Source organism: Mauremys reevesii, linkage group 3 (assembly GCF_016161935.1).
Source record: "Mauremys reevesii isolate NIE-2019 linkage group 3, ASM1616193v1, whole genome shotgun sequence".
Classification (NCBI taxonomy): Eukaryota; Metazoa; Chordata; order Testudines; family Geoemydidae; genus Mauremys; species Mauremys reevesii.
The window spans coordinates 65,018,702-65,044,850 of record NC_052625.1 but is presented as its reverse complement, the minus strand read 5'-3'; the positions used below and the strand labels follow the sequence as shown (position 1 = coordinate 65,044,850).

General features: G+C 45.8%; 1 protein-coding gene across 7 annotated transcripts in view; it reads left to right on the top strand.

The window, feature by feature from the left end:
- The first annotated feature begins 10,682 nt into the window (after positions 1–10,682).
- TJAP1 (tight junction associated protein 1) overlaps positions 10,683–26,149 on the top strand; it is a 53,991-nt gene continuing 38,524 nt past the window's right edge. Inside the window, exons 1-3 of one of the 7 annotated variants that reach the window (XM_039529716.1) lie at positions 10,683–10,701; positions 12,431–12,519; positions 18,181–18,262. The gene's annotated coding sequence lies outside the window, so the exon portion shown is untranslated. The other 6 variants (XM_039529714.1, XM_039529715.1, XM_039529720.1 and 3 more) reach the window with 6 other exon arrangements.

Below are 26,149 nucleotides of genomic sequence, written 5' to 3'. Positions count from 1 at the left end.
GTCTCCAAGGGAGATCTGTGGAGGTGGAGGGGTCCAACTATGCAGAACTCATTGCAAGATCCCAGCCTCATTAAAGGCAAGATAGAACAAGTGAGTGTAACCAGCAAGCAAAGGGAGTGGGGGAGGTAGGATGAGGGGGATGGTAACCAGCTCACATGGTTACCAAAGGCCTTGTTTTCTGTTACCCCACACCTTGTGGAGTGATGCACACCAGCGCAGAATAGGTGTAAAAGGCAACTCTTTGGATCTGATAAGGTTTTGCACTCACTCTCTTGCAGAGATTATTTATGCAGGGAATCACCACCACACTGTTATCCATAAGTTCCTTTATTCAATCCAAAGGCTAAATGCTATTTAGATAAGTGCTCTAAACATGCCTAAAAAGTCTAAATAATAAGCAATTTATTACATCCAAACAGTAACAAAACATTTGATCAAGATACTTACAAATAGTTTAAAGCCAGGGATGTTCAGACCTAGATTGGTCAGCTCCAGCTTGGTCAGGCTAGTATTAGCAATGCACTTGTTAAGAGTTTACCTTTTTATACCCTTTAACAAACAAGTGACGCCATTGCCAATTATCGGATTTTAGCTAAGGCCAGATGAAGTAATTTCTTATATAGCCAATTATTTACTGCACCTTATACTCAATTAACTGTGTTTGATTTTTATTACTTTAGCCCAAACCTTAAATAAGAAAATACTGGTATGCTGAAGGGTTACTAAAAGTTTAACACAACAACTCTTCTTTCTCATGATTTCATTCTTTCTGGCTCCATGATTTGGGCCTATTTTGCAAGCTAATATCCACTCAATTTAAAACTATAGTTCACCCAAACCTAATGGGGGCCTATATTCCTACATTCCCCACGATAATCTTCACCATGGATATAATCCCACATTATAAGATTGCTCTGCCTTTAAAGCACCTTTCAGCAATTTTAACTTTGCTTTTATTTCAATTACATTATGAAAAACTAGTACAAAATATTTGATTTCCATTTATTGCCATGGGAAGTTCAGGTGTGAAACAGAACTTAGGCCAATTAAAATAATGTTCTCTGGTTCCATACAGGAAGTGGTCGTTTCCAGTCATCACACATTATTTGCCATTCTCCAAGCATAGTCCCAGATATTACCTCACCCCCTTGTCTCTTTAATTCCCAGCATAGGGAGTTCTTACTTCATCAGCTTCCCAGTGTCTCAACCATACTGTGGAATTTGGAGAGTGTTCCCTGATAGCGAACCTACATGCTGGCAACTCTGTTTGTAAGACATTACACTTGCACGTGTAAGTGCCCCCCAGGTGCAAACAGCGGTACAAGTCTGGGGCTGTCCAGACCTTGTCATTGTCTGCAACAGTATGTGAGAAAGGAAAACAAATTCCTTCTACACCATATGGGTTGCAGCACTTTCCAGTATTTCACTGGTAACGCTCTGACCAAGGCGTGTTAATTTCTTACCCTGTACCAATTAGTATTCCCTTGTACCAAATTTTTAACTTTTCTCTGACACTTAAGGCTGATTTCACAGCATATATGTACCATATACTAGATGTGTCATTACAGTACTTTTGCTTTTTACCTTTCATGATAGCAAATTAATTTTATCTGACACATTTTAAAAAAAATCATTTACAATATCATGCATATAAAACACTTAATCTCTTTCTCAATCAGTGCTTTGCTTTGTTGATTTTTAAAAATGCAATGCAATTCTCTAGATGCTAATTCTTGCTAAAACACTTGCTTATGTAATAAATCCAGTACTTCTGCTGTTAGTTTCTGTTAAAATGCTTGGTCATGTTCCCACAGTGCCTCTATATGTCAGCTTGGGTTCAGAGCAACAGACCAGTCCCAAACAGTTCAGCTTCCATGCATTTCTATTAAGTCCCCTCTGGTTTCATTGCTGCCCACCTTGGCAGGTTTATTAATTTTAAAAGTCCTTTTAATAGTTTTTAAACCATTTTTGACCAAACTCCAGTGAATGCAAATTAGTGAACTTCAATAACACTGCTACATTAATAAACTGAACATTTTTATATGATATTTCTTTAATAGATTTAACCCTAAGACATTATTCGGACCTGTTTCCAATCTAGGACATTTCTCTTTTTACATTTTCTAATACAATTGACCAAAAATATTATTTTTTTGTTTTAATACAATTATTCTTTTTCCATTCACAAAACACCACCACACATGTTTTTCACTCCATTCATAACATTTACTTTACATCACAGATGAAAAAAAACTGGATAGGATAGGATTTTTAATGGTTAAGCTCAATTTCTTATATTCACCGATGTTCCACTGATGTTCCTTGGTTTCTGCTGTCAAAGCATACAGCCCTCTGAAAAAGAAAACACAACAGACTCTGGCTCCCCTTTGGAGCTTTTATATTATTTTAATTAAATAACGTGTCATATTTACATTTCTTTTACACCTTTTCCGGTATATGCAGCATATTCTGTAGGAAGGCACATTCCTTCCATATTTTGACCCCCATCCTTTATTTGCCATAAAGTCATATTAGCCATATCACTTTTCATATGAAGTGGAACTGTGGGTTGTGTTCTTACAGAGTTACCTCTATCAAAGTAACTGTCTGATTACTCAGAGCCTCCTTAAGACTCAGTGTTCCTAACATTGCTTCTCTTGTGCCACCCCCACCCCGCTGCTCGAAGTGCACCGTGTCCTATGATTTTTCATTCTTTTCCTGCAGGTATTTTAGCTGATGTTTTATTACTGAAAATGGATCAGGGTCTCTCCCCGCTATTCTGGTTCTGGCCACCTGTGCCACAGTCATGACCATGTCCTCTAGTCCTTATTTAGAAAGAGCTTGAACTTTATAAAAGCACTGAGGTACCCAAAGGGTTAAATGCTAAATAACAAAGCCAAATAACACCAGCTACCTGTGTTTGGTGATAAGTGTCCGTTTTGCAACTTTGAATGAAAGATTCAAAGGGATTTGTAGTGAAATCTTTTAAAAGCCCATTCATTTAACATGTACAAAACAGGGTTTGACAAGCAAGGAATTTAAAACTTTGCATAATTACACAAGTGTATCTGTATTTCTTGTAAACATTTTTGCTCAATACCCCTTACGTTGCTCCAATTATTACTTTTTTACACCACTGTACCCAGATATCCTTCCCTACTTGTACACGCAGAAGCAATCAAGCACAAATGGAAACCCCTCTTTTAGTAAAATGATTCAAGTCAGCTTGTGTCTCTGCCTGTAGCAGTCATTTATAATTGATTATTTACAGAGGCATTCAGTGGGAAGGGTCCATTTCCTTCAGAATGGCTATAAAGGCTTGGGGTGGGAGAAGCATAGTGGTGGTGGTTGTTACTACCGTTGCATAATTTGTTTGATTTTACTAAGCATTTCACCAGGCATGACTGCAGGGAGTTATACTGCCATAAAATATCTGGGTTTCATTATCAAACCAAGCACTCTCCCCATTTTACTAATGTTGGTTCCAGTTCTTTTACTACACCAACTTGCTTAATCCCTCCAGCACATTGCAAAGTTTTTGATGTCTGTATAAACACTCCCTTTAATTCCTCACTCTTTTCCTTAAATAATAATAATTAAAAAAATCATGTACTTATCTTCCGAAGTGATTCAGCACTGAGCTTATCTTTGTGCTTTTTTGCATTTACTGTTTAGCTACAATTACTACAATCACCCATGAGTCTTACTCTTTAAAATTTCAGTGGCACTCAACGGACCTCTGCCGTGATTTGCCAGGAATTTATTTATAGCATTCAATGGCCCACTGCCATGGTCTGCCAAGCTGTCTTTTACATAGGTATCCAAAGTACTTCCCACTATTCCCCTTATGGTACTGAATTTCTTTTTAGGAGAGAATTCTATACTGGCCCCAGAAGATAGGTCACTACCCCTTCACCCGAGGGGCTTAGAACAACTGAAATTAGTGTTGTCTGTCCCTCCTGGGTCACCATAATGTTGGAATCATTATTATTGATACAGGGTATCACCACCACACTAAGTAAACCATAAATTCCTTTATTAAATCCAAAGGTCAAATGGTATTTATACAAGTGTTCTAAACATGTGTAAAAAGCCTAAATAATAAGTAGTTTATTGTATCCAGACAGTAATAAAACCACTTGTAAGTATTTGATCAAGATATTTACAAATGTGCTAATGCCAGGGGTGCTCAGACCCACATTGGTCAGCTCCAACTTGTCAGGCAGGTATTAGCAATGAACTCTTTAAGAGTTTAGTTTTTTATACCCTTTAACAAACAAATGATGTCATTGCTAATCATTGGACCTTAGCTAAGGCCAGCTAAAGGAGTTTCTTATATAGCCAATTATTTATGCACTGTGTACCCAATTATCTGTGTTTTAGTTCTATTACTTTAGCCCAAACCTTAAATAAAATAACACTGGGGCTACATCTGCACTACGGCTCTTACAGCTGTACCGATGCGGCTGTGCCACTGTAGTGCTTGTGGTGGAGATGCTCTAAGCCAGAGGTGGCCAACCTGAGCCTGAAAAGGAGCCAGAATTTACCAATGTACATTGCCAAAGAGCCACAGTAATATGTCAGCAGCACCGCATCAGCTCCCCAACCCCGCTCCCAGCGTCTCCCACCCACCGGCAGCCACGCCGATCAGCGCCTTCCCCCTTCCTCCCTGCACCTCCCACTCAGCTGTTTTGTGGCATGCAGGAGGCTCTGGGTGGGAGGGAGAGGAGTAAGGGCATGGCAGGCTCAGGGGAGGGGGCAGGAAGAGGCGGAGTGGGGGCAGGGCCTGTGGCAGAGCCAGGGGTTGAGCAGTGAGCTCCACCCCCCTCCCAGCACATTGGAAAGTTGCCACCTGTAGCTCCAGCCCCAGAGTCGGTACCTTTACAAGGAGCCGCATATTAACTTCTGAAGAGCCACATGTGGCTCTGGAGTCACAGGTTGGCCACCCCTGCTCTAAGCCGACAGAAGAAAGCTCTCCAATCAGCTTAATAACTCCTGCCTCTGCGAGAGGCAGTAGCTATGTTGGTGGGAGCTCTCCTGCTGACTTAGTGCTGTCTTCACCAGTGCTTAGATCAGGGTTTCTCAAAGAGGGGTCGCCGCTTGTGTAGGGAAAGCCCCTGGCGGGACGGCCTGGTGTGTTTACCTGCCCCGTCCGTGGGTCCGGACGATCGTGGCTCCCACTGGCCGCGGATCACTGCTCTGGGCCAATGGGAGCTGCTGGAAGCGGCGCGAGCCGAGGGACTTACTGGTTGCCACTTCCGGCAGCTCCCATTGGCCCAGAGCAGTGCTCCACGGCCAGTGGGAGCCGCAATCGTCCGAACCCGAGGACGGGTGCAGGTAAACACGCCGGCCCGGCCTGCCAGGGGCTTTCCCTACACAAGTGGCGACCCCTTTTTGAGAAACTCTGGTTTAGATCAATATAATTTACATCACTCAAGGGTGTGGATTATTCACATCCCTGAGCAACATAAATTATACCGAAGTAACCTGTAGTATAGACAAGGTCTGGTATTTTGAAGGGTCACTACAAGTTTAACAGAACTCTTCTTTCTCATAATCTCATTCTTTTTGGTTCCATGATTTGGGCCTATTGCTTGTGCTAGTACCCCAACTCAATTTAAAACTATCGTTCGCCCAAATCTAATGTGAGCCTATATTCCTAGAGTCTGCACCATGGTAGATAACTGCACAAGGTGGAGGGCAAGAGATGATCAGGTCCGCTATGTTCTTTTCTTTTTGGCTAGTTAGATGGCCAGTCAGGATCAGTGAGAATTGTGATATTGTACGGAATTGAAATGTACTGCTAAGGAAGGTTGAAGAACACCGGATTGACATTTTCAGTTCTTGTCATCTTCATCAGCTGCTCCATATCAATTGGCAGGGCAAGATCAGAAATGAGGATGTTCAAAGCTGAATCCTGCAGCCACCTTCATAAGCACTAGTTCCATTTCTGGGTGTGGATATATTATTAGAATGGAAAACCAATGAATTCCAAAGTATGTGTACCAAGGGCTACATGTGGTCGGTGATCACATGAGGACCAAAAACATCAGTGGCGTGATAAGATTGCCAGTAATGGACATAAGCTGAATATACATTTAGACCATCGGAAATGTCTTGTCAGTGGCTGACCTGGGTGGTGCTTGATTTGCAAGGAGGCCATATCTTTTGGGGATTTGTCATGTGAATGATGATGAGGGGCCATTGAGATCTATTTGATTTCTGTAAAAGCAGCAAAGAGTCCTGTAGCACCTTATAGACTAACAGACGTATTGGAGCATGAGCTTTTGTGGGTGAATACCCACTTCGTTGGATGCAACGATTTCTGTGTATTTATATTTTATAATATATATATAGATATATAGTTATATATGTATGTTTAAATGACTTGATTCTATCTAGCTGTCCTAAAGGCAATCTATCGTAACCACATGTTTTTTTCATTGTTATCCTCATCCTTCCTTCCCCATTCCCACTGATCATGTGTTACACCCCCTTGTGGAGTCTTGTCTTGAATTGTACGCTCTTTGAGATAAGGAACTGGGCCTACTTGTATGCCCAGCACAATTGGGATCTAATCCTGACTGGTGCCTTTGGGCCCTACCAGAATACAAGTACTAATTAGGAATGGGAATCAACCCATTTTTGCTGGAGCCATTATTGCTGGAGTTGCTAGGTGCAAAGAGTATTTGCAAAACTCAACATGTAGGGGTTCTTTGAGGGTTTTATCTTCATGAATGTGGTTGGCTGTTAAAGCTGGGCTGCAGACTTTGCTCCCATATAGGAAAATGAGTTGAATTATACTGCTCAGTGTTGGTAGCAGCAGTTTTATTGGTGAGTTGTATTGATCCAGTAGGTGCACATGCTGGCGGGGTGTGCTTGGCTGTCCCATTGTGCCTTGGCAGGATGTAGTTGGCTCAGGCTGTTCCAGGGTCGAAGTGCTTGGCTGTTCTTGTTGTTCCTGGGACTCCATTGTATCTGGGTGTCCCGCTTTAAGGAAGGATCCTGTTGTGCCTGAATGCCCCAGGATCCCTTTGCACCTGCCTACCCCAGAGTGCATTTCCTATGTTGCTAAGGTTTTGTTCACGATTCCTGTTTTGGACCCGTCCCATGAGAATTCCTCTCCCACTGAGGCCCCAGCCTTTCACCTGAGGACTAGCCAGAAATCCCCTCCAGAGCCTGCCAAGGCTGCCCCAGAATGAGCGGGCGTGCAGGAGGGGGGATAGAGTGTTTCCTGAGTGCCCTCTGCATGCCTGTGATGTCCCAGGGAAGGAGAGGAGAGAACATCTCTACAGGGAGGCTCCATCCCTTGCTTCATACAGAGGAAAGCTGGAGGTCAGTGAGTCAGTCTCTTATTTCAGGCTTCCCTGGTGGGGCACAGCCAGTCAGATGCCAGGCTGTCTCACCAGCTTGACATGGGGTGACTGTGAACCTGAGCGGCCTAAGCCTGCACTGCCTCCCTCTGGTGGGGAGACAATACTTCTCAGCCTCCTGACATCCACTCCATCACCAGGCAAAGTTGTAAATGCTTTACTAAATAGGGGGATTCATCTCTCCACAGGGTGGCACCTGCCCCTCCAGGGGTCTCTTTTATACTGTTACAGTGGTCTATATAAAGTGCTGCCTCTTGGAAAGTATTTTGAAGAGATTCTTTCCTGCTCTTCATTGAGGGTCATAAATTCAGCTGGTATTTAAGAGAATCTCAAATGTATTTCCAGGGTCATTTGCCGGGGACTTTTGCATCAGCCAGAGAGAGGCCCCTTAAAATAAAGGGATTATTGGGAGTCCAGTGTTAGATTACCTGGTGCTTGTTAATTGAACTTCAGGAGCTTTAGTGAGCAACTGGCTCCAGCAGGGAGCAGCGCTTTGGTATTAACAGTGTTATATAAATGAATATAATGTAACATAACATAATGCACCCACAGCATCTCACACCTCAGCTCCCAGTGCAGGGGTGAACCTGCTGCCCACCTTGTAGAACACAGGGATAGGAGAGCCAAGAAGGAGAAAATAATGGGTAGAGTAATAGGAGTCAGGACTGCTGGGATCTGTTTTGAGGTTTGGGAGGGGAGTGTTTTATAGTGGTTATAACATGGGATTCAGGACTCCTGAGTTATATTGCTGACTCTGTCTCTAATTCATTGTTTGACACTGTGGAAGTCACTTAGGGTCCAATTTTGAGAAGTACTGAGCACCATTAATTCCAAGAGGAGTCAATAGGAGCAGTGAGTGCTCAGAATATCTGAAAATCAGGCCCTTAACTTCTTATTAGGCCTCATTAATGTATGTTTGTAAAGTGCTTTGAGATCCTAAGTTGAAAGGTCTATAAAAGAGCAAGGGGCTCTCTAATCATTGTCACCTACAGCATATACCCACAGAAACTCGGACAGGCTCAAGTGCGAAGGCTCCAAGGCAGAAAGGCCCAGTGGAAATGAGAAACCTCATCGGCTATGAAAATTTCATCAGCTGGCGCTGTGGAGGCAAGAATCTGGAAACACAGAGCAGATGGGCAGCCTGGATTCTTGGAGCCATTGTTCTTCTGCCTGTTATCTGACTCCAGTGCAGAGAGAGGATGTGGAGAATTTATGGAGGCACAAGTATTGAAGGCTTTCTTGAAATATCCCTGAATGACGCATGGCCCTGGGCAGCAGGCACCCGCTGGGTGTGGTTCAGACGTTCTAGCGTCTTCCCAAGCACAATAATCTCAAGGTCATGAAAGCAGAACTCTGCCGAATCCCTGTCTTCAGCTGTGAGAGAAGGGATCTGTCTGAGGGTTCAGCAGCACTGTGAGCCCATACGCCAGCCTTTCACCACTTGGATGTGGACCTGGCAGGGTCATAGAGGAAGTAAGTTTAGGGGTCTCATCCAAATACCCGGAGGGCTTTTTCCAACTTATAAAATCTCATCTCAGTTTGGCTCAGTTCATTTGCCACGTCAGTATCTGCTCAGGAGATGCTCAGGACTGAAAAATAACAGAGGTGGGAAGGGCTGCAGTACAGGAGTGAGTGACAATGGGCAGAATTATATCCGGTCTAAAACTGAAATAGCTTCAGGTCAGGATTCGGAGAGTTTGCGGGTGGGGTGGGGCAGGACTGGAATAGCAGGGGGTTGCAGTGAGGAGTGAGGGGTACTGGCAGAACTATGTGGTAGTCCCATGGTTTGAACAGGCCTTGCCCACATTCTGCCTGCCTCTATCCATTCTTCTCAGTCTCTGCACTTTTTGAAGAACACAGTTCTCCTACATCTCTTGTTAAATGGATTTTTTCACTCTCCACCTCTTTCTTTCCCTCCCCGCTTGGTCCCACATACAGGTTAGAATCCTCTGTTTATAGCATCATAACATAGCAACAGACTATGATGTGCCCCAGGACTAAGTCTTCTGGGGAGGGAAGACAGAGTTTTTGTTGGGAATTAGTTACATAATAAGGGTAAGATGCTGTGGATCTGGGCCCAGGCGTATGCTAAAGTGACACTGTTGGGAAATATCTGAGGCAGAATTGCCTCTTGTTCTTGTGATGCAGGCCAGAGTGCCCTGCATTCAGCAAGGAAAAGACTCCTGCATGTACATGCAAGTCATAGCTTCAGTGCCTTAGATTCTGCTTGTGATACCATCCAGGACTACAACCTTACTGCAGCAGAATTATATCTCTGTGTCATGGCCTCCCATTCATTTGACTTCTGGAACCTTGGAGCATCTGTAATGTGAGCCCCATCTCTGAGCTGGGAAAAGGCCAAGGGGCGAAAGCAGAAAGGAACAGCCTCCTTCAGGTTGTTTTAGTGCAGGGATTGGCAACCTTTGGCATGCAGCCTGCCAGGTAAGCACCCTGGCAGGCCAGGCAGGTTTGTTTACCTGTTGTGTCCGCAGGTTTGGCCGATCACAACACCCACTGGCCGTGGTTTGCCTCTCCAGGCCAATGGGGATGGTGTGGGAAGGGGCAGCCTGCACATCCCCGCGCCACTTCCCACAGCCCCCATTGGCCTGGAGTGGTGAACCGCAGCCAGTGGGAGGGAGCCACAATCGACCCGGCAGGTAAACAAACCGGCCCGGCCTGCCAGGGTGCTTACTCTGGTAGGCCACATGCCAAAGGTTGCCGATCCCTGTTTTAGTGACACTGAATTCCCCTCCCGCACTGAGGAAGCAGAGCCTCCAGGGCAGAGTTAAGGTAGTCACAGGGCAATGGAGGTGTGGAAGTGGAAGTCTGGGGAGGGACTCTGAGCAAACACATGAGCTGAATTTCTCCTTATCCAGGGTGGAGCAGTTTGCCCCCCCGCCCGTGTCCTGGCTGCAGTGTATGTAGCTGTGTTAGCCCCAGGCTGTTAGACAGACAAGGTGGTCAGAGCTCTTAGTGGACCAACTTCTGGTGGGGAACCAGACGAGCCCTGGAGCATCACAGGTCCCTCCTAGCTCACAGCAAACTGGAAGGCGGGGGGAGGGGGGTAGTTTAGCCTAAGTAGTTAGCACATATTGTCAGGGACCATTCAGGGCAGAGTGGCCCGTTAACCCCCTGCAGTCAGAGGATCAAAAGTGGGTTCCAGAGCATGTCTCTCCCACCAGCAGAAGCTGGCCCAATAAGCTATCGCCTCACCCGTGAGTGACCACCTCCCCTCCTCGTGGCCGGGTCCCGGACGTGTGCGGGACCAAGCGAGGCGCCTCAGCCTGACACCTGGAAGATGCTTGTGAACGTGGGGCAGCCCAGCTCGGTGAGCTGCTCCCTGCCAGGGCTTGTCTACATGGGGCATTTACCGGCCCCTGCACCCCGTTACGCGGTGACTCCGGTGCAGCCACCCCGTGGGCAGCGGACGCTCCTGCTCTGCTCTGACCACACCAGCGCAACGCTTCAGGGGGCGTCTACACAGCAGCCCAACCCCCCACCGGCAGCGAGTCTCAAAGCCCGGGGCTCGCGCTACGAGGAGCCGCGCAGGCTCCGTAACCTGCCCCCCTCCCTCCCGTGGCCATGGTGATCTACCACGCGTCTCTCTCCCTCCGCCGTGCGTGACCCCGCCCCCTCTCGATGACGCACCTACGCCGCTGCGTGGGGATTCCGCCGGATTACCCAGTGTCCCCCGCGGCAAAATGGTGGCCTAAGCCGAGCGCGCGGGGCCGGGCCGTGCGGGGGCAAAGTTTGGGGCGGGCCCGAGACAGACCCGAACCGGGTCAGAACCGGCTGTAAAGTCCCCGGGAGTCCGGGAGGAGCGGAGCCCGACTGGTTCCGAGCCAGACCGGGACCCCGGGGGGTTGAGGGACACCCAGCCAGGTCAGAACCGAGCCCGGGGCCCGACCGGGCCGGCACCGAACCTGGCCCCCAGCGCTCGGGTCCGAGTTTGGTCAGAACCGCTCTGGGATAGGGCCCAGCCTGGTCAGGTCAGAGCTCCGCCAGCGCAGAGAGCGCCCCGTCCGGATCAGAACCGAACCGGGACCCGCGAGGAAGGGAGGAGTTCGGCTCTGCCCCCAGCTTGTCGCCCTCGGGCTAAAGGGGAGGGAAAGAGGCAGAACTAGCTGTAAAGTCACATTGGTGTTGGGGGAGCTGGGCCCAACCGGGTCAGAACAGGACTGGGAGACGTGATCCCAGGGAGGAAAACTGTATCTGAGCCAGACAATCACCCCTGGGCTGCAGGGGCCAGGCCAGGCCTGAATTGGGGGCAGAAGAGGTGCATGGGTCAGGAACTGAGCCTTGGAGGGGAAGACAGTGGAACTGAGTCAGTTTAAACCCAGTTGAGTCTGGAAATCGAGGAAGACTGATCCCAGAACTGAACTGGGTCTGCTTGTGGGCCAGAGAGGTCTAAACAAAGTTTGAACAGAACCAGATCCTTATGGAGTGAAAGCAAGAGAGCTATGTGTGTTTAGGGGTGAGACAGTGATAGCCACAACAAAAGGGCTTTAGAATTGGAAACAAAGTGAAGCAAATCTGAGACAGTTTGTGTGATCAAGACACAAACTGTGTTGAAGAAGTCAGAGTAGGGGAGAGGGAACAACAATGTTTCTGTGACAAAGCTGGTTGGGGAGAAAAGAGGATCCTTTACCAACCTAGAGACTCTCCCTGGCACCAGGCATCATCCAAGAGACTTTCTGCAAGGAAGTTAGTGAATCTGAACAGATCCCAAGAACAAGGAAAGTTTAGAGAACAGCAGAGCTGAGCAAATGATACTGAACCACATCTGGATCTGGTCTAGAGCATAAGTGGGAGACAAGAAAGAAGTGAAAGGTTGAGCACTGGGATTTGTAAATGGAAGAGGAGAAAAATTATTTCCAACTGAAATTGCATTAATTGGCAAAAGGGTGAGTGAGTGAGCTGTGAGTTTCTCTGAGCTGGGAATAGACTAGGTCTGAGAGAGGCCAGCTGGAGTGAGCCCACTGAAAAGACAGCCCGGCAAAATGAGACTGCTCCTTGCCTGACAGAGCTTCTCAAAGCTGCAGATCTGTATTTTACAGAATCAGAATCAGTCCAGAGACAGAGCTGATGTAAAGGGGCTGCACAGGAGGACGAAGTGAATCCCTTGGATACAAACAGCGGAGAGCAGGTAAGGAAGCCAGGAATGAGGTGATGCTACATCAGACCACACTCTGAGTTTCAATATTTGAATTCCTGAAATCCTAGAGTGCAAATGTGTGAGGCACATATCTAGCAAATGGTCCATCTGTAGGTCCTGCATGCTAGGGCATCCTCCTTGTCATATTAGGTCCATGTTATGTAAAGCAGGCCCAAGGTGAGATGGTAGAGATGGTAACTGCAGGGTGCTAATAAGAGAGATTGGGAGTTTCTTGTAGAATTCAAGAGCAGCCACTAGGCAGACAAGCTTAACTTGAACCAGGGCAGTACTAGTGGTCATTGTGCCCCGTGAAATGAGCCCTTTAAAGCCCCCTTTTTCAGTACTGTAGTAGCTGTGGATACAGCTCCTGAAATGAATTGATGTGGACTGGGTCCAGGGAGCGCTGGAGCTATCCTTGCCAAATTAAAAAAAGTTCTACCCTGCTGGAGCTGCACAGACAGATCCTCAGGATCATTTTAATGCCTGATCTGAGCTTAAAATGTGGATCAACCTAGCAATTCACACCAGGGCTTTGAAGTGGAGCCTGGAGCTGGAGTGCAGAGCAGCAGGTTTTTGCCTGGAGCTGGAGCAGAGTCGGATCACAACTCCAAAGCCCTGATTCACACCCCTGAGCGCTGTAGCTGAGCCACCCTAATCCCCAGTGTAGATGCAGCTAGGTCAATGGAAAAACTCCTCCTGTCAGCGCAGGAAGTGTCTACACTATGGCGCTGCAGTGGCATAGCTGCAGCTATGCTGCTGTAGCAGCTGTAGTGCAGACGAGGCCTCTTGTGAGAATTGTGATGTCTCAAATTAGGTAATTTTAGTAATTCCCTAATCTGCTAGGTAATTCCTTCTAGTAAATCTTTGCATCCATGTTTTAGGTGATCCCCTAATGCCAAGGCAAGTGCACGTCTGAGCTTGCCTGCAGCGGGGTAAGGAATGTGTGGAGATCAAGTTGAGAGGATGGGCTGTTCAGTATTTATGTAGTTTTTTGACTTGTGCTGCCCTTGTTCACTCCCTTTCCCCTTGAGTCACTTTCAATGCAAACTTCCTTTCTGTTTCTGTCTGTCACTCAATCTGTACAGAAAGTATTAGGTACCTGTACCTAAATGACAGGTTTCAGAGTAGCAGCCGTGTTAGTCTGTATCCGGAAAAAAAAACAAACAGGAGTACTTGTGGCACCTTAAAGACTAACAAATTTATTTAAGCATGAGCTGTAGCTCACGAAAGCTCATGCTTAAATAAATTTGTTAGTCTTTAAGGTGCCACAAGTACTCCTGTTTTTTGTACCTAAACGGTGTTCTGTGCATACCAGATTAAGAGTGTAAGGTCAGCATTTAATCTCACTGGTGTAACCTGCAGCATCAGGAGTCTCTTCTCTGCTTTTAGCTCTCTTTATAGGCAGCCATGTGGCTCATATAATATACTGGGAACACACTCGGGGTTGCCAAATGTGGCCTATAGAGTTCCACAATACAGCCTGTGGCTACCTTCATCTTTAATATCATCGAGCCACTTGGTGATCAAGAAGCGATGTTACTGCTGGGGCCTGTTGCCTCTGTATCAAAGATGCATTGCAGTCTTCTACATACTGTGCTGAGTAGTTGTGGCTCTCTGCTAGTTGCTTTTTCTTTTTTCCAGATTTCAACCCCTGAATTCTTATCTTTTTCCTGTCTTCCTAAATGGCACCTGGGTGGCACAGAGTGTAAAAGCGCCCAGGAATTTGGGAAGGGTGTGCTTCTCATTGAGGATCCGCCCCTTATGTTCAGGGTGGGCAGGGCCGGTGCAAGGAAGTTTTGCACCCTAGGCAAAACTTCCTCCTTGCGCCACTCCCCCACCCAGCTAACTCCGCCCCTCCCACCCAAGGAGCTCCCCCCCGCGGCTGCTAACCCTACCTGCTGTGGCAGCTAACCCACCCCCGGGGAGCCCCCCTTTGCAGCAGTTACCACCCCCTTGCAAGGCCCCCCTCCATGGCAGCTAACCCGGCCCGGGGAGGCCCCCCCGCGGCAGCTAACACTGCCCCCACTCTGCGGCAGGGAGCCCTGCCTGGGGAGCCCCGCCCCCCATGGAAGCTAACCCTGCCCCCCTCCACAGCAGCCAACCCCGCCCGGAGAGCCTGCCCCAGCTCTCCTCCGCTGAGCATGCCGGTGCTGCTCTAATTCTCCTCCCCTCCCAGGCTTGCGGCGCCGATTGGAGGAGACTTAGAGCAGGGGCTGTGTGCTCAGCGGAGGAGGCAGAATGGAGGTGATCTGGGGCGGGGAGCGGTTCCCCTGTGCAGCACTCCCCGCCCCCCCCCCGTTACTGCGGGCGGCCCTCCCCGCGCCCCAGCTCACCTCCACTCCACCTCCTCGCCTGAGCGGGCTTTTAGGCACCCTCAACCACTAGGTGCCCCAGGTGGCTGCCTAGTTTGCCTAAGTGGTTGCACGGGCCCTGAGAGTGGGTAACTGATGCACCACACTTTGGCATGGTGGTGGGTATCCACTGGAGAGTGTGTGGTATCAGGAGCTGCATGTAATATGGGATTGTGGCAGTTGGCCTTCCTTGCCTTATGGGTGCTTTAAACAGTTGAGCAAAGACAATCAGCTCAGTAATGGCAGAATAAATGGGATCGACTAAACCCATGATTGTGCTTTACTCAGTAGCCCTAACTAGCAGGTCCCATGCTTCATAATTTGTGGAAGATGAGATTATTACACACACTGGAGGCTTCTTGCATCCCTCCTTTTGCCCCCACAAACTCCTTGTGTGCCCCTTCCTGGCCCCTCTATTTCGGGGACTCCCTGCAAAGCCCCCTAACCCCTTCTTCATGCTTGGGCCCGTTAGTGTCCCACATTTTCTCCTTACCCCCACAGCAGGGGCTTTGTGTTCCCCTCCATTTCCTCCTGTGCCAGGATCTCTGAATATCCCCTCAAGCCAATGTTTCTGTGTGCCCCCCATTCTCATGTGCCTCCTGTGCCAGGGGCTCTGTGCTCCTGTTCCCCTCTCCCCATACTGGGGTCCACCTGTCTCTCTCTGCCTTGTGTTCTATGTGCCCCATTCCTCCCTTCCCCCTATCAGGGACTCCAATTTCCTCTCCAAACCAGGAGCTCTGTGGGCACTCCCATTTCCCCTTCCCCATTCTTCTTCTTTCTGTCCGTGAGATGTAATTTTGGGTGTTAACAGGTTAAACTCTACTGGGAGGATAGGCAAATATGAAATGGGCGTATTGTCATTATGTCTTAATGCTTGCCATCAACCAGTAGTTTGATCTGTAGACAGTTGCAGAGGTGCTTGAAGCTGTGGCTCTTCTAGTCAGATGGCTGGGGCTTCATGTGTCCCCCATTTGGTTTTCCCATTTTCTCCAGAATCAATAGGATTCTGGCCATTGATACCTAGAACATTCCTTGAAATGTTGGAGTTGATCAGATGCAGTGTTCAAAAGTTACTGCATTACAGACGAACAGAAATGTTGCTGAGTTGAGTGTAAGGCCTTCACAAGCTCAGTCAGAGACTCCTCCATTCAAAGTAAACTTGGTGCTTGATAGCCCTGGAGATTGACGTTGTGTATCATGAGATGCAGCCTGGGTAGCAGCAAGTGGGCTTCTCATCCTGCTAATATGCCTTGCTCATTTTTAGAGAAAGGGCATTTCAAGCTGTTGTGGGGACTCCATTTGTTTCCACACTTCAAACATTGCTGCATGGGACAATTCTGTAGGGCAGGGTCACAGCCAATCCACAAATTGCTTCCTCAGCAGCAGAGTAGCGCTGTCAGTATTGTGTGATGAGAATTGCCTAATCTGGTCAAGTTCCCTCTGCCATTGCTGCTTCTGCTGTACTGTATGCAGGAAACCCACAGGCACAGTCAGTTCTTAGATGGAATTGGGGATGGAGCAAAGGGAGGATGCCAACCACACGAAGGGGGACTTACCTTGTATTTTTGTTGGCAGGACAGAGGCTGGAATTGTCACAAGGGGACAGATATGTTAATGTTAGTGACTCCCAGCCCCCATCTCCACATTTGAAAGTTTTGTGGATTCTGCCCTTCAGATAAAAATTGATGCCTGAATAGGACAGTTCAGGCTGTCACGGTCACACTTTTGATCCTTGGCCTCTACTCAGACTATTTGCTAGGCTTCAGTTAGTGCCAAATGTGTTGTGGATACCTCTTCACTAAGGATGGGAATTAACTGAACTCCCTCCCAAACTGATATCATCCAGGGACCAACAAAGCTGTGAATATAGTTTTCTGCCAACTTGGCCAGTCCCCCAGAGGTGAAATCATCTGTCCTCTTTCTCTAGGGTAACCAGATGTCCCGGTTTTTGGATTTTTTTCTTATATAAGCTCCTGTTACCCCCCACCCCCTTCCCAATTTTTCACACTTGCTGTCTGTTCACCCTATCTTTCTCTGAGCCAGTCCCCCTGCATAAAGTCGGCTGTTTTATCCAAGACAGATCTGTAACTTCATTGGAGGAATGTTACTTTTCTTAGGTGAAGTATCTTTACAGACTGGTTTGAGAGGAAGGATGATCTTGTGGTCAGGGCACTGGCCTGGGACACAGGAGAACTATGTTATGTTTTTGGCTCTGCACAGATTTATTGTGTGAATTTGTGAGAGTCACTGCCTCCTTTCCTCAGCTACATATAGGGCTAATACTACTCCACCTCACTGAGGAGTTGAGCACCTCCATTAGTGCCCGTGAGATGCTCAGATACTTTGGAGATGAACATCATAGAAATACCTACAAATAAATAAATACATTAAGATGTGACTTGCCTGATGCTCAGAATGAAGGAGGAACTTGGTGGTCCACTATCCTGCATTCTCTGCGGAGTGATGGGCCCTGTTTTACAGCAATTTCAAGTTACACCCCTGTTCTATTTAAAGGAGGAGGGCATTCTAAGAAAGCCCCTAGCCTCTGTGATCTGTATGTTTGTTTCCACTGTTCACATGCTCTCTTGTATGGCTGTGTCTTTACACATGACTCAAATTTCCTCTTCTCCTTTCTACCCCTTCCTCCCGTTTAGACCTGGAAACTATTCTCTTGTTTGCCAGCATGTCAGTGTACTGTCTTATTGCTAATGTGATAACATGATACACTCTGGAGTGTCCTACTGGAAGTTATGCTTAGTGGATTGCTAAGGCTTTCCAAACTGCTATGAAGGCATAGCCCCAGAGGGGTGTGAGTCCCATAATGTGAGGGTGGGAATGAAGAGTTACTTGGAATGCTTTATTCACATCACTTGCATCAGCTCTATATTCCTGGCCCTGCCCAGTGCTAGGTGTTGAGTCCTGGAAGGCTCCATATGAGAATTTAAAGTGCCTGACTGTATTTTTCAGTTAAATGGAATTAAATTCAATGAAGCTGATAGGCAACGAATTTCATACTGGTTTAAAAAATACTTTTAACACGGTGCATAATTGATCTGTGAAACTCACTACCACATAATAGCATTAGGGCTAAGAGTTTACCAGGATTCAGAATGGATCTGACATTTAAATGAATGAGAAGGGCCAGAGATTTACTTTTGTTATAATAAAATAAGTATTTTAAATGAGATGATCACCCTAGTGCTGCAGCACATAAACCAACTCTAATGGCTGAGGCTTAGGAGGAGGAAGAAGGTTATTCCATAACTGCCCACTATGATTTTTCTTGCATCTTCTTCTGAAGCATCTAGTACTGGGCAGTGTCAGAGGCAACGTCCTGAACCAAATGGACTCCATGTCTGATCCAGCCTGGCAGTTCCTCAGAGGTAAGTACATCTTTGCCCTGTCACATTGCCTGTTAAATCTTCCTCTTTATGATCATCACCCTTAAAGATCACTCTTTGTGGTCCTAACATTTGAGGGTTTTAGGAGGTCGTGGAGGGAATCTTGGGGATTTAGTGCAGCCTCTAGCAGCTAACTTTCTCTTATCCATGAATGGGTCCTCCCTAGACCTATGGGTATGGCCTCCTTACTCTTGATGGTTAGGGGACACCATCACTCTATGCTGCTTTCAGCTGCTGCTAGAAGGAAAAGAAATGTGTGGAGTTTGGCCCCTCCACGTTGCAAGCTTACAGTGGACTTTAGTCTGAGAGGTGCTGGAAGCTTTGCTGGCTGGGGGCTGGAATTCCTCTAAGGACATTCAAGTGAAATCTGGTATGCTTTTGTGCCAGCTAAAGCCTTCTTGCTCTGCAAGGCGTTTCCATTGTCCTATTATGCACCTCCATCTGTGCTGAGGAACTAGAGGTGGTTGTGTGCTACTTGTTCATGTGGTCTTGCTGAATCGGGCAGGAGGGATGGGCTGATAAGGCAAGAGGTCCTGGTAAGTGGCTGTGGTGGTGAAGTGTGTGTAAGAGCATTTGGTAGCAGTGTATGTCTGAGTATGGCAGAAACAGTTACAAAGGCCGTGGAAAGATGGGAGGATTTCCAGAGCTGAGGATGAATTCTAGCTCTGAGATCAGTGCACACAACTCCCGTGGATTTCACTGGGTACTATGCATGCATTCTAGGGCAAAATTTAGCTATTTGTGTGTAACCATGTTCAGTGAACAAACAACTAGTGATTTCCCCAGCTAGTTCTGAGCAATTGTCTGTGTGATCCTGAGGGAATAATGTTGAGAAGTGAAATGATGCAGAGTCAGATAGTAGGACTTCCTGCAGGGGTCAGACTGACTTGCCATGGGTTCCTGCACTGGGGTCCGATCTGTGGCTTCTTCACTTCATTCACATTATGGAACTTTGTGCAGATGGAGGAGGCAGCTCGGTGCTATGCATTGATATAACAATTTCAAATGCCCAAGGGTCAGCATTCCAGTGTTTAACTATGCTTATAGTTAGAGCTGTGGTTCGCACAGCAACAGCGTCTTGGGCCAGGTTCTGTCTTGTTATAATTTATCTATGAAATGAAGTTGACTGACAGTGCTGCAGAAACCACAATTATGAAATTTCCAATTGTTGTACATGTAAAATCTCAGCCCTAATGTGGCATTAATGTAACTTACTGAATTTTCTTTAAAGTCAAAAGAAGAGAAGGAGAATTGTTTGTCTTTTGGGGCATTGTACTTGGACATGTATAAAACCTTAGGCAAACTTGACTCTGTGGCATTTGTTTCTAGTGAAGATCAAATGTTTTTCCAAGTTAATTAGACTAGAATTCATAGAAGTGTAGGGCTGGAAAGGACCTCAAGAGGTCATCGAGTCCAACCCCTTGTGCTGAGGCAGGACAGCGTATAGTTTAGACCATCCCTGACAGGTGTATGGAAGCTTTTAAGAACAGGTTAGACTATGATAGGGATTCTACAACTTCCCTTGAAAGCCTCATTCCAGTGTTTGTTTATCCATGTAGTTTGAATGTATTTCCTAATATCTAATCCAAATCTCCCTTGCTTCAGACTAAGCCCATTACTTCTTGACCTACCTTCAGTGGACATGAAGAACAATTGATCACTGGCCTCTTTATAACAGCCCTTAACATATTTGTAGACTGTTCGCAAGTCGTCCGTCCCCCCCCACCTCTCCCCTCTTATGTCTCCTCTCTCCCCGCCCCCCCATCTTTTCTGAAGACTAAACATGCCCGGTTTTGTTAATCTTTCCTCATAGGTCAGGTTTTCTAAACCTTTTATTGTTGCTATAGCTCTCCTCTGGACTCTCTCCAATTTGTCCACATCTTCTTAAAGTGACATGCCCAAAATGGGACAGTACAGGGGTTGACACCAGTGCCAAGCAGAGTAGGACAGTTACCTCTCATGTCTTATATACACCACTCCTATTAACACACCCCAGAATATTAGCCTTTTTCGCAACTGCATCACATTGCATTATGCTCATATTTAATTTGTGATCCAGTATAACTCAGCAGTACTGCCTAGCCAGTTATTCCCAATTTTGTATATATGCATTTGATTTTTTCCTTCTTAAGTATAGTTCTTTTCATTTATCTCTATTGAATTTCAGCTTGTTGATTTCAGACCAATTCTCCAATTTGTCAAGGTCGTTTGAATTCTAATCCTGTCTTCCCAAGAGTTTGCAGCCCCCTTGGCTTGGTGTCGTCTGCAGATTTTTTAAGCATATTCTGTGTTGCATTATCCAAGTCATTAATAAAAATATTGAATAGTACCAGATCCAGGACAAACCCTGCAGGACCCCAGGTGATGCATCCTCCCCCACTTTGCCAGTGAACCTTTGATAATTACTGTGAGTATGGTCTTTCAATTATGCACCCACCTTATAGTAATTTTATCTAGACCACATTTTTCTAGTTTGCTTATGAGAATGTCATGTTGGGACTGTGTCAAAAACCTTACTAAAAGCAAGATATATCATGTCTATTGCTTCCCCTTCTCCCCCATCCACTAGGCCAGTAGTTATGACAACAAACTTTTTTGTTGTTATTTTAGTATGTGCAGCTCCATGGTCCTGGTCATGCCTGCAGCTTGGGCATGTGTTGCTGCACATGCTCAGTATTATTTTCAAATACTCCTTGCCGTTCCTTAGTAAGGACTGTGTGTTCCTGCCAAGTGGGAAGCTTTAAAAAATGAAAGGGCTGCTGTCAACTTGAAATCTGTCAATATGAAATGGGCTAAAAGTAGTTGCAGCTGCTTCAGCTGTCCCAGATTCTCCCTGCTGGTTTGTGGTTTTAAATCTCATTGTCCTATTTTTTAAAATATTTTAAATCTGAGCTGTTTTGAGCAACAGTATTAGATGTGTGATTTTCAAATTGACAGTGTCCCTTTAAACTGTTTGAGCTTTCTAAGCAGAAAGTGTCTGCCTGACTAATATATGAAAAACATATTTTATGCCCCCATATTCATAACTCAACTTTCCAGGGGTCCTCTGTTCAGCTCTGTAAGTTCCTGAAAACTAGCTTTGCTTAGAAGGTTCTCATTGACTGTAACTTTTCATTACTAGTAAAGCACTGTACTAGCAGGAGGTGCTTATGTATGTACTAGGTTTGATCACTTGCAGCTGGTTGGGAATGTAATTTGAGGAAGCCTTTTGCACCAAGCAGGGTTGATTCCTGAAAATAAACCCAGCCTGCAGAACTATGGAATTCTTATAGATTATGTTTGTAAATGTATCAATTTTTCCCTGCCTTGTTGATGCTTCTGTTAAAAAAAAAAAAAAAAAGCCTCCCAGGTGTCTGAAATGGCTCTAATCGGATTCACTGTAGTCAGGGTGCCAGCTGGGTGGGGAGAGCTCTATTACCATGTAGTACAGAAGATGATTTATTGCTAGACTGACAACTCGCAATATAAACATTAGCCCAAGCATGATCTTCTACCAAAACCCCGCCCACACAGGGAGCCAGGAATCTTCCTGCCACGCGCCATAAATCGTTTATGGTTTGCTCATGCCAGTACATTTGAGAAACAGCTGTGCACGGGGATTAGCAGTTTGCAGAGGACTCGTGCTGGGCTAAATTAGGGTCTGCTGCCCTAGTGGTGAATGTTGATAGTGGAGAGAGTGGAGTGCGGGAGTGCTTCTCTTCAACCAGAAGGCTGTTAGCCAGGGTGGATAAAAATCAGCATTCAAAAAAATCAAATCAGATATTTTATTTAAATCAGATTTTTTTTCATTTTATTATTTAAATAATTAAAAAAAACTGTTTAAAATGAAATCTGAATTTAATACAAAATATAGATCTAAACTTCTAATCTCTTAAAATATTTAAATAAAAAAAACTATGGACCCTCTTTCAAAAACTTTGAGTTAAAAGCTGTTTTTTCAATATAAAGAAACAGTTGGGGGAAAAGTCTAACTTTTTAAAAGTCTAGCTTTATAAATATGGCTCAATAGGTCATGTACTGTATTAAGAACTTGATCCTGTGTGGGTCCCAGGAGTTGTGCTACTGGTTGCAAGAGACTAGCAAAGTCATCACAGCCTTTGGAACCTGACCTCATCATATATCTCATCAGGATCATCCACTGAGTCCCGATGGGTGGTCTTATACTCTCACAGGCGCTGACTTTCTAATGTGCCAGGGGGTGCTCGACCTCTGGCTCTGCCACGGGCCCCGCCCCCACTCCACCCCTTCCTTCAAAGCCCCATTCTGTCCCCTTCCCGCCACATTTCGCCCTGTTCCCCAATGTGCCATGCCCTCGCTCCTCCCCCTCTCTCCCAAAGTCTCTTCCATGCTGTTTAGCTGATTGTGTTGGGTGGGAGGCATAGGGTAAGGAGGGGGAGGTGCTGATCAGCGGGGCCTGCCGGGGGGGCGGCAAACACTGGGGGGAGGGGGAAGCTGATGGGGGGGGGGCTGCCAGTGGGTGCTCAGCACCCACCATTTTTTCACCAGCACCCACGGAGTCGGCACCTATGTATACGCCTATTTTACAGCTGCTCCCTACCTGAGCTTTGACTGGCTCAGTTTTCAGTTTAAAGAAAGTCATACCACAGAACTGGTGGAAGTCACTAGCTAAGCACCAGGAACCAACCAACCAGAGTTTGTTGAAGTGCTAAACCAGCTATTGACAGCAGTAGCCTTTTCTGCAGGCACTGAAGGAATATTTTTTTTTCACTTGCACTAGTTCATTCAAAGTTGAGAAATCAACTGGGAGTTGAAAAAGCAGGAAAGCTTGTCTTTCTCTTCCAGTCTATGAATAGGAAGGAGATGAGCTCTACTAGTTTTAAAAGTTGAAAGACGATCTAAATAACTTAGGAGACTCTCGTTTTCAAGAGACTTAGGAAAGTAAGCTCCAGTCACATTCACTTAGGCATATTTGAAAGTTTTCCTACGCTGACCTGAAATAATTAGTTTAATTCAGTTACTACAATTAATCTTTCTGTTTGATAAATAATTTAGTTGTAAATGTAAATCATGTTTTGATTGGAAGTTTATGTATCCAAAACTTTAAGGCTGTTTTGTTTAATAAAAATAAATGTGATATGCTGTTTTGTGTAATTAATTAAATTCCAATTATGAGCTAAAAGTTAATTATCTGGTAAATAAGCCACATATTCACCATTTTCTAGTATACTAAAAATGTACAATTAATAAGAACCTGAAAATATGAAGCTATATAATTGCTTATATATATGTATGTTATATATAGTTATAGTGTACCCTCGAAGATATCAAAAAGATGTACAAATCTTGTGTGAAGGCTCTATTTAGTTGTAAATCAATGTGTTTTAATGGTTGTCAATGAGAATGGACCTTTATTTAGAAAATAACTGAGGTACAAATAGAAAAGTTGGTTAAAATAGATTTAATTCAAGCCTTTCCATGTGGTGATTTAAATCAGTCCACTCTGCTGTTGGCTCGGGATAGGCTGAGGGGCAGGGAAAGGGAAGTGGTGGTGTTTCAGGCTGTCAGGGTAGCTATGTGCTACCATGCTTGCTACTCACCAGCTAAGGTGGAATACCTGATTGATGGCTGCCCTGCATAGTGGGGAGATTAGCTGCTAAATGTAGCCAATCAATTGTGCTATTAGGCAGAATGCGGATCAGCCATTCCTGCCACAGAGGAGCTGAGAGAATATAAAGGCTACTCTCAGGGGCTTTTTTTGCAGCCTAGCTACGGTACAGTTTCTCTGGGATTGCTGAACTCCAGCAGAACTGGACATTGTATGATGCCATCCAGGGCTTCACAACTATCTTGCAGGTTTCAGAAAGCGTTAAACTTTAATGCTAAAGGTGCCTCAGTGATAGATACACCATAAGAACCTAAATAGAATTGGGTTCTATTTCTTTCATGCTGTCTTGAGTGTTGAAAGAGTGGTAGTGAATCACCTCAGTATGTTTCTAATACTAACACATGGGAGAGGGGACTATTTATGTTGAATTCCCCCTTCAGTCCCTAAAAGTGAGATGTTTCATAACTGTGCATGTGTTTCCACACTGTTTGTACAGCATCTAGCACAATGAAGCTGTGGTGTTAGTTGGTGTCTCTAGGTGTTACCGTAATACACAGAATACTCCGACCTTTCAGTCTAAATGAGACCAGCCATTATGTTCAGACATACTGTGCACATGTCACAGATATTAGTATGTTAGTTGTAGTTGGATTAGTGTCTCCATGAGCAAATCTTTCTGTAGGTTGTTTGGCTTGAGAATCCATGTGGAATGTTTTTCAGCAAGTTTCTTGCATCCTTCAAACATAACCATGTACCAGTGCCTCCAAACTACACCACTCTGTGTCATTGCACATGTCAGGCAAAGCAAGGGTCATGGACAAGGGCAAGACAGATGGGTTCTGGAAGCTAGTAAGCAAATAGTTTTGCTAATTCCATCGCTTTGCAGACAGCCTCTCAGTCTGTTTTATTGAGCCACTGTACAGATGCCGCTCTCTGGAATAGGAATGTTTTCCCCTCAATTAGTTTTTTTTTTTTTTAAACTCAGGAAATGTCAATGAATGACAGCTATCTGACCTGGCCATGCTTGGGGCCTGCAGATAAGCAGTGTGAGGTACTGCAACACCTAGGTGCATCCGGGTCTAGAAAAAGGGCTGAACAGCTTCATGCGATCTTTGCTTCCTTAGGTTTGCACTGATGCATTGGTTTTGGTGATGCAGGGCTCTTCATGTCCTTGCCAGAGTACTGAGGGTTCCCCTCCATTTCCCTAGCTTCTTTAGGTGAAGGTGTTCAGTCTCCAGTGTCAACTTGATCCTTGGCACCTCTGCTGAGACTGAGGTCAATTAGTGTCAAATATATTGGGGGCTGTTTATGTTATGGCCACCCAAGAACAGGGGAAACAGTGTGGTGTAGTGGATAGAGAACTGGACTGGGACTCAGGTCACCTGGGCTCTGTTTCTGGCTCTGCCACTGACCTGCTGGCTGACCTTGGACAAGTCATTTCACCTTCTTGCACCTTCATTTTCCCATCTGTAAAAATGAGGGTAGTGATACTGATCTCCTTTGTAAAGTGCTTTGAGCTCTGTAGATGAAAAGTGCTATATAAGAGGTAGGTAGGTGTTACCATCTTTTGGGATCCCTAAAATCCATCTCTGTGGGAGAGTGGCCCTAAGCTACAGAATCTTTAAGTCTAGGTCTGAATGGCTGTTAACTCAAAGGACTAAATCAGATTCTTTATACAGAACCCCCCAGGTACATAACGTGGCTAGAGAGGGGTATGGCTGTACGATCATATTTCTAGCTCTCTTGGTTCGCTTGGCTGTTGGTGGAATCGACCCCTCTCCCACCCTGGAAATCAGTGCAAAGGATTTATCTTCTCTGTCACCCAGAGCTACAAATTTAACCTTAGCACACCCAAAAAACTTGCCTTGAGGCTATTTGTCCCTAGGGTTTGGACTCTGTTCCACAGGCAGTAGGTTGCTTGTGTGAGACTGTATCTCCTGAATCTTCCAGTATAACTGAAGAGAATAATCCAGTGCAGTGCATACCTCACACTGGCTAGTATTTGTAGCTCTTTGAGAGAGGGAGTGGAGGGAGGGAGAGGAGTAATAGGGGAATCAGTGGAGTTAAGCTCTCACTGTTTGCTCCCCTCACCAGCTGTGTAGTAAGTTAGCCGTACGTGTCTGTTCTTATTCTTCTGAAAGTAGACTTTGTTCTCTGGAGACTGCTAATCATGCCCCATGGGGGTGTAATCAGTTATAAGGTATTTAATATAGTGCAGGCGGGAACAGGCCGCCTGGCTGGGCTGGCAGATTGCAACACTACAATTATAAAGGGCCCCTTTCCCCCACTTACCCGCCCACCAG